Genomic DNA, 9,309 nt, shown 5'->3' with positions numbered 1-9,309 from the left:
CTCCCCCACCCAGACACCTCCACTGCGCAACAACAGAGTAGATAATGCTTGGACTCACCCCCTTGTGTCTGCTGTGCTGCCCTCACGCGCCCATCCAAATCAGGGTAGGCCACCGCCAGGATCCGGAACATCAGGGGGCTCAGTTGACGGCAGGCACCCCGCCTACGTTGGGAGGCCATCCCCAGCAGAGACTCGGCGGTCTTCTTGGTCCCGCGGCGGATGTCCTCCCACCTCTTGCGGCAGTGGGTGCCCCGTCGATGGTGGACCCCCAGGGCCCGGACTTCCTTGGCGATGGCACGCCAAATCCCGATCTTCTCATGGGCGCGGACCTATGTGACACGTACAGGGAGGGAGAAATACCACGTTCAAGTTACTCAGCATTTTCCTTTCCAGTGGCCCAACGCCCCCCATCCCCGCCAGGCCCCCCGCCAGGCCCAACATGCCCCCCATCCCCGCCAGGCCCCCCGCCAGGCCCCCCGCCATGCCCAACATGCCCCCCATCCCCACCAGGCCCCCCGCCAGGCCCAACATGCCCCCCATCCCCGCCAGGCCCCCCGCCAGGCCCCCCGCCATGCCCAACATGCCCCCCATCCCCGCCAGGCCCCCCGCCAGGCCCAACATGCCTCCCATCCCCGCCAGGCCCCCCGCCAGGCCCCCCGCCATGCCCAACATGCCCCCCATCCCCGCCAGGCCCCCCGCCATGCCCAACATGCCCCCCATCCCCGCCAGGCCCCCCGCCAGGCCCAACATGCCCCCCATCCCCGCCAGGCCCCCCGCCAGGCCCCCCGCCATGCCCAACATGCCCCCCATCCCCGCCAGGCCCCCCGCCAGGCCCAACATGCCCCCCATCCCTGCCAGGCCCCCCGCCAGGCCCAACATGCCCCCCATCCCCGCCAGGCCCCCAAGCCAGCCAGTGGCCCCAAATCCAGATAGAATTAAACTCACTTGTTGGTCTGGAGGACCGTAGAGTAGCGCATACTGGGGGAGGACCCCATCCACAAGTTTCTCCAACTCCTCTCCAGTGAAGGCAGGGGCCCTTTCCCCAGTCGCAGCAGCCATTGTCCCTTCCAGACCGAGGTCACAGCAACACTTGCAGTATAGGTCCTCTCCTGTGAAAGTTCAAGTCGCAAGTGGATAAGTAGATAGAAAATGGCGGTCACGTCCGCGGCGGTGCGTACCGCGGCGGTGCATCCCGCCACCGCCGGCGCCCTTCGCCATTGGCTCCTGAAACCCATAGGCTTCAATGTTAACCAATGCGGCTTCGCGCCGCGGTCTTCGGCCGCCGCCCGCCGCGGTGTGCCACGCCAGCGCATTGACCTCACATCCCATTGTCACACTTCACAGGTCAGGCAGCCGCCATTTCCAGGGCCCACATGGCTCAATTTCAACTGCGTCACACAGGCCTAGGCCTTGCATAGCCACTCAGACACGCCATTCACTGCATAGAGAATCGTATACTGTGCTAGCTGTGAGTACGTACCTGTGGGTTGCCTGACTGTGTGCTCCATGTTGTCCTTCCTAGGCACCGTCCGCTGGGTTGGGCGAGGAGACGGATGAATCCTCCCGTGTACCGACCGCTGGTGGACCTGGCGACAATGGAAGAACGCCACATTATCCTGACCTACCGTCTTAACCGTGCCACTATCCATGAACTGTGTGCCCGGCTGGAGCCCGACCTGATGTCCCCCATCCGCCAACCCACAGGGATTCCCCCTCTGGTGCAGGTCATGTCAGTACTCCATTTCTTGGCAAGTGGGTCATTTCAGACAACCGTGGGAATTGCTTCTGGGATGTCTCAGCCCATGTTTTCAAAGGTGTTATCCAGAGTGTTGTCTGCCCTGATGAAATCCGTGAGGAACTACATCATTTTCCCTGAGGTGGGCGAACTGGCTACAGTGAAGGGTGATTTCTACGCCCTTGGACATATTCCCAACGTAATTGGTGCCATTGATGGGACCCATGTGGCTTTGGTTCCCCCAAGAGACAGGGAGCAGGTGTACAGGAACAGAAAAAGTTACCATTCAATGAACATCCAGGTGGTGTGTTTGGCTGACCAGTACATCTCGCATGTAAATGCCAAATTCCCAGGGTCAGTGCATGACGCCTACATCCTCAGGAATAGCAGCATCCCTTACGTGATGGAACAGCTACAGAGACACCGTGTATGGCTAGTGGGGGACTCTGGGTACCCCAACCTGTCGTGGCTACTGACCCCAGTAAGGAATCCCCGGACCAGGGCAGAGGAACGGTACAATGAGGCCCATGGGCGTACTAGGAGGGTGATCGAACGCACCTTTGGCCTCCTAAAGGCCAGGTTTCGCTGCCTGCATATGACCGGTGGATCCCTAATGTACTCACCTAAGAAGGTGTGTCACATCATCGTGGCCTGCTGCATGCTTCACAACCTGGCTTTGCGCCGCCAGGTGCCTTTCCTGCAGGAGGATGGTCGAGACGGTGGTGTTGTGGCAGCGGTGGAACCTGAGGAGAGTGACGAGGAGGAAGACGACGGGGCTGAAACAGACAACAGGGACAGAATCATTGAACAGTACTTCCAATAGGACACAGGTAACATTTCAAAGATAATTTAGTAAATGTTAACTACTCTGCAGCATCTCTGCTGCCTGTCTATTTGCCCCAGTGTATGATGACTGAGTTTTGGCTTTTCCCTCCCTATTTCAGATCTGGGGTCCCCACTACGAGTCCTGTGCTTCGTTTCCCCATGGACTACAGCTTTGTGGCAGCTGTTTGTTGACTTCACCATGTACAAGGACATATTTGCACTGTCATGTCAATTACAATCTATTGAAATCACAGCCAGACTCCTGATATTTTGGTGCAAAATAGGTGTTTATTGAAGTGCTCAAAATGGGATGGGTGGTTTCAAGTGGGTGGGGGCTATGGTGAAGGAATGTCCATGGCAGAGTCCAGAGTAACAGTCACACAGGTGCATTGTCCAGAGGCCTGTGGAGAGATGGAGCATGGGCAGTTCGAGGATGGACAGGGTGACAATGTGGGACAGTGGGATGACATCAGGTGGTATCCATTACTGGTGGGGGTCTTGACATCCTACTCTGTCTTGCGAGATCTCAGGGCCCTCTTGCGGGGTGGTTCTTCTCCTGACGGAGGTGGGGGTCTGGTGGGCTGCTGCTGTGCGGGGGCCTCCTGTCCACTAGCGCCGGCGGAGGTGGATGGCTGTTCTTGGTCCCGGCTAGTGGCAGGGGCCCTTGGGTGTTGTTCAGTGTCCGCCCTGCTGTTTACGAGGTCCTGCAGCAGCCCTACCATGGTAACCAGGGTGGTGTTGATGGCTCGGATGTCCTCCCTGTACCCCCGATAGTGTTCCTCCTGCAGCACCTGGATCTCCTGGAACCGGGCCAGTACCGTCGCCATCGTCTCCTGGGAGCGGTTGTATGCTCCCATGATGGTGGTGAGGACCTCGTGGAGAGTGGGTTCCCTGGGCCTCTCCTCCCCCCCCTGTCGCACAGCTGCCCGCCGAGTTGCCCTGTTTCCCTGGGCCTCTGCCCCCTGGCCGGTGTGCCCACTACCACTGCCCCCAGGTCCCTGTTGTTGTTGGGGTGGTGGGTTATCCTGGGTGCCCTGTAGTGGTAGACACACCGCAGATTGACGCGCCCTGGAGACAGAGGCATGGGCCCGCTGGGTGGGAGCTGTGCTGGTGTTCCCAGAGGTGTTAGGGTCTATAGTGGCCTGTGCCTGTGTGAGGGGAACCGACTGTCCAGAGGTCCCCGATGGTCCGGGCTGGTCATCGGTGTCCAGATCGACAGAGCTGCTGTCATCGCTGACGGCCTCTTGGGTGGGGGGTGTGGATAATTCTGGCCCCTCCGCCGCGGTGTGTTGACGGTCGGGTCCTGCAGGGGTATAGAGGTATGGTTATAGTTTAAATGTGTGGCATATGGGTGTATCTGTGGGTTCTCGTGTCCCCAAGTGCTGGCATTCGTGTGTGGGGGCTTTGGTGAGGGTGGCTTGTGGGGGGGATGTGTATATGCATTGGGCATGCTTTGGTGATGGGTGTCCATGCTTAGTGGACGCATGCAGGCCTAGGTTTTGGGATGTGTGGGTTGTGATGGTGAGACATTGGCGGGGAATAGGTGTGCTGGGGGTGGGGGTGAGGATGGTGGTGGGGGTGAGGATGGTGGTGGGGGTGAGGGTGGGGGTGAGGGTGGGGGTGAGGATGGGGGTGGGGGTGAGGGTGGGGTTCGAGGATGGGGGTGAGGGTTGGGGTCTGATTTGGCATGCAGGTGGGGGGGAAGCAGTATTGAAGCTTCAACTTACCAGTATCCATTCCTCCGCCGACTCCTGCGAGGCCGTCAGGATGCAGGATGTTCAAGACTTCCTCCTCCCATGATGTGAATTGTGGGGGTTGAGGTGGGGGTCCTCCGCCAGTCTTCTGCACGGCGATGTTGTGCCTGGATACCATGGAACGCACCTTCCCCCGTAGGTCGTTCCATCGCTTCCTGATGTCTTCCCGATTTCTGGGGTGCTGTCCCACTGCGTTCACCCTGTCGACAATCCTCTGCCATAGCTCCGTCCTCCGGGCAATGCTGGTGTATTGTATCTGTGTGCCGAACAGCTGGGGCTCTACACGAACGATTTCCTCCACCATAACCCTGAGTTCTTCGTCTGTGAAGCGGGGTTGTCTTTGGGGTGCCATGGGGTGGTGTGTATGATGTGTGGGGTGGAGTATGTGTATTTAAGTGAGTTGAGTGTGGTGGTGTGTGTTGTTTTGTGTGTGGATAGTGTGTGGGTGATGGTGTTGAGTGGCTGTGGCTGTTATGTTTTGGATGCTGGTGTCTCGCTCTTGCCTTCTTTACGAATTTGTAAGCGTAGGGGTTTGTGGGTGATGTGGGTGGGTGTTTTATATTGTATTGTGTGTGTGGGAGTGGTGTGTGTATGTGTATCAGGTGTGTGGGATTCAAATCGTCCAATGTGGGTGAGTTTTGTTTGTTTGTGTGTATTCTGACCGCGCCGGTGTGTCCCGCCAATGGAATACCGCGTTTGAATGACCGCCGCGTGGATTCGTGGGTCGTAATGGGATGGGCGTATTTCTGTTGGCGTGGCGGTGGAGGTTTGGTCACCTCCACCTTTCCGCCGACCGCTGGTCTGGCGGTCTGTTGTGGCGGTCGGATTTTCGGAGGTTTGCCTTCTGCGGGTCAGAATGACCGTGGCGGGTTTCCGCGACCGCGGCGGGATTATGGAGGATTTCTGACCGGCGGTAGGCGCCTTTTACCGCCGAGGTCAGAATGACCACCTAAACCTTTAGTACAACCATAAGGCTGTACCTCAATGGCAACAACATTCCACATATGTACTTAGCAGCTGTGCATTTCCACCACCTCTCATGGTAAGTCACCTACCCTTCAAGGTTGTTAACCAGCATGTAAGGCTCTGGTTCCCACACATACCTTGATGCATGCAAATACTGGCTACAGATTGGCTTCAGCAATACATCTCCCATGTGCAGATGATATGCAATGCAGACATACCTGTACATCAATGAAAGTAGTGATGAATCATGTCAGTCCTGTTGTCATGTGCCTCATCCTCATGAGCCTCCCACTCAGCATCAGAGTCACCGGCCACAAACCCTGCTCTGGCATTAATGCCCCCCTCCTCCAACAGAAGGATGTGCCTTCTGAGGGCCAGATTATGGAGCATGTAGAATGCAACAATGATCTTGCAGACTTTCCCTGGTCGGTACTGTGGGCACCACCAGACACATGAAGACAATGAAATCTAGCTTTCAAGAGACCGAAGGTCCACTCAATCACACCCCTCGTCCAGTCATGTGGCTTATTGTACCTGTTCTCCCCTAATGTAGTTGGATGTCTCACAGGTGTCAGGAGCCAGAGCAGGTTGGGGTATCCGGAGTCACCTGTGTGGAAAAGGGAACATGACCATAGGGTAACAATGCTAGGCAGAGAGCTGACTGTGTTGCGAGGGGCACGGAGAACAGTACACATACCTATGAGCCAGGGCCTTTCTCCTTGTAGCTGTGATGTCATTGCAGGGACACTGTTCTTCCTCAGGATGTAGGAATCATGTACTGATCCAGGGAATTTAGCGTTCATATGTGTAATGTATTTGTCTGCAAGACACACCACTTGTACATTGAGAGAATATGTACTCTTCTGTTTCTGTAGACCTTTTCATTGATCCTCAGAGGTACCAAGGCGATGTGAGTCCCGTCAATGGCCCCAATTACAAGTGGGACATTTGATATGTTGTAGAAGGCTGCTTTTATAGCGGAAAGTTCTGGAGGTAGTGGGAACCTAATGTACCTGTGCACATGCTTGAGTATGGCATCCAGCACATCCTGCAACACTTTACAGAACTGGGGCTGTGAAAACCCTGCAGCCAGTCCCACTGGGACCTGAAAAGAGCTACTCGCCATGAAATGCAGGGCTGCCAACACCTGGACTGTTGTAGGAATGGCATGGGGATTCCTCAAACCCGGCAAGAGGTCTGGCTTCAACTGGACAATCAGTTTCTTGATGCACAAATGGTTTAGTCGGTAGGTCATGATAAGGTGGAGCTCTTCCATGGTTTCAAGATATGTGAGTGGCTGGTAAATTGGTGCATTCCTCATCATTCCATAGTGGCGATATCTGTACAGGGACACATACAATACTCTGTGAACCTCCCACAATGTAGGCTACCAACTATGACACACAATAGTCATGAGGTTTTAGTCATGCAAGTTGCCTGTCAGGTTTTGGGAATACACATTACTTCACCCTCCATTCCTAACCAGACGATGTCACATAATTCCTGTGGAAATGGACGTATACAGGACATGTACACGAACACCTTCCAGGTGTTCATATTTGCTGACAAAGTTGTGACAAATGTGGTAAGGTCAACAGACATGTGTCAATATCAACAATGTGTGACTTAAAGTATGTATTTGTGAGGACATGCAGGTAGTTACACTGTGTGAACTCAGGACTTTAATGTCACAGACTAGTATGGCATCCGTGTGATCAGCATGCATTGGACAGCTGGAAGTGACTTAGTTCCGCCGGCAGAGGTCGTCATAGTGGAGGGTGGTCTAAACCGCCGTTCAACTCCTCATTGGTTAACATTGATGTCTATGGGAGACTGGGTCCAATGACGATCACCGCCGGCGGAGGCGGTCATGACTGCTGCGGTTGTAACCACCATTTTGTGTAGGCTAGCTCACTTGACTCCTGGCATTTGGGCAGAACAGACCTCCACTTTGTGTGCTGCTGTTTCCTGTCTTTAGGAGCAATGATGGCACGCATTTCTGGGTAAAGAGCCCCAGCCTTCTCAACGGAGGAACTAGAGAAACTGGTGGAAGGGGTACTACCCCAGTATGGGCGGTTGTACGGTGCTCCAGGGCAACAGGTCAGTACAATGTCCTTTGTCGGACATGTTGGGTGGTGTATGACGATGTATGTGTGTGCACATTGACATGTCATGACTGATCAGGCGTGTAGCATGCACAAGATATGTGTGGGATAGTGGCAGTGTGCATGGTCCGTGTTTGTTGTAGGTCGCAAAAGCTTACTGCTGTACTGGTATTATTTACATCATGTCCCCCCTTTTCCCACTGTTTCCCATTCAGGTCAGCACCCACCAGAAGAAAGGGATATGGTGAGCAATCGCCAAGTAAGTGCAGACCCTGGTGGTCCATTGCGAACAGTGCACCCACTGCAGGAAGCTGTAGGAGGATCTGCAACACTGGGCCTGGAAGACCGCAGAAGCCCAGCTGGGGATGGCCTCCCAATGTGGGAGGGGTGTACGTTGGACCCTGACCCCTCTAATGGCCCCCATACTGGCAGTGGCATACCCTGAGTTGGATGTGCGCTTGAAGGCAGCACAGCAGCCACAAAGGGGTAAGTATTGACTGTCAGGTGACTACTGCATGGTTGTGCACTGTCACCCTCCTTGGACTTGGAAATAACATTTCCCCTGCTCCTCCAACCAGCAAGGATTCCATCCCTCCCAGTGCCAAAGTCACTCCTCCTAGGCCCAAACCTAAATGTGCCCCTTCCACATCCAAGCCTCCCCCACCACCCCACACTCCTGAGGTGCCTGCCTGTCCCATTGCTGCCCCTAGGACGTGGAGGCCTATTTGCAGTCAAGAGTCAAGCTGGGCCCATGTTTGATGGACAATGTGTCCTGCAGTTGTGAACATTGGACTTGCCATTGGCACATTTTGTATATAGTTTCTTTCTTTTGTATATGAATACATCTGCACACATTGCGGTAGTTGGCAAGATGAGATGCTTGTCCTGGTTTACTCCTACATTGTGGTGTGACATCTGTGTGCATAGGTGTGTGAGGTCTGTATGTGGATTGTGTCTGTGTTGTTGCATACGCTGGATAGATGGTTTGGGACATGGGGATGTTGTGATGTGTGTGACTGCTTGCTTGTGTGATTGTCTGTGGTGTTGTGTGCATCCGTGTGTATAGTGCTGCATGTGTGGATGTCCTTGTATGTTGGTTGTACCTGTTGTGTCACCTGTATGATTGTTTGAATATGTGTTCACAGCTTTTGATTGTGTGTCAATGCTACATGGAGTTCATGGTGTGTGTGTATGTGTGGTGTTGTGCCTGTCTATACCAAAGTTGAGGTGTTTGTGGTCTAGTTGTCATTGTGTGGTTATGGGGTGTGTTGGTGGTGTTGGTGTGCGTTGTGCTGTATGTTTGGCTCGTATCTGCTTGGCTTTGTGTGTGCATTGGGTACTTGGCTGTGACACATGTTGTGTGTGACTGTGTGTGGCCTCCTCTGTCTGTATAAGGTATTTGTGTTATTTGTGGGAGTGTATCACTGCCATTTCCTCCCCTCTGTGCTAGGTATACTTATGTTGTCGTCTTCGTCATTGTCGGTGGCCCTGCAGGTGTATGGCGAGATACAACGATGGGAAGACTAGCAGTTTTTTGCCATGGCGGCCGCAGAAGCATCTCTGTGCCTGGAGGTGGGCATTTCCTTTTCTACTTTCTGGTTCTGCAAGGTTTTTCATGGCGGCGATGCCGCACAGGATATCCTGGCGGAGTGGTTACTCAGAATGTGGAGGGCGGGACATTGGCTTCCGCCTGCATGGAGTCAGCTTCTGCCGCCGAATGCTGCTCGTCGGCGGTGGCGGTGCTGGCAGTGGGTTGTCTGTTTTGCATTGGGTTCACTGCCTTACTCGTTATGTGGCGGTCGGCACTGCCACCCTGGTGCGGTCAAAAGATCGCTGCCGGCGTGGCAGTTCAATTACCGCCAAACTCAGAATGACCACCATACAATGGCTCTCTACTCGTAACATTACCCTAGCTAGTCCCAGA

The sequence above is a fragment of the Pleurodeles waltl genome, chromosome 5 (assembly GCF_031143425.1).
Source record: "Pleurodeles waltl isolate 20211129_DDA chromosome 5, aPleWal1.hap1.20221129, whole genome shotgun sequence".
Taxonomy (NCBI): Eukaryota; Metazoa; Chordata; class Amphibia; order Caudata; family Salamandridae; genus Pleurodeles; species Pleurodeles waltl.
This window is presented reverse-complemented; position numbering follows the sequence as displayed.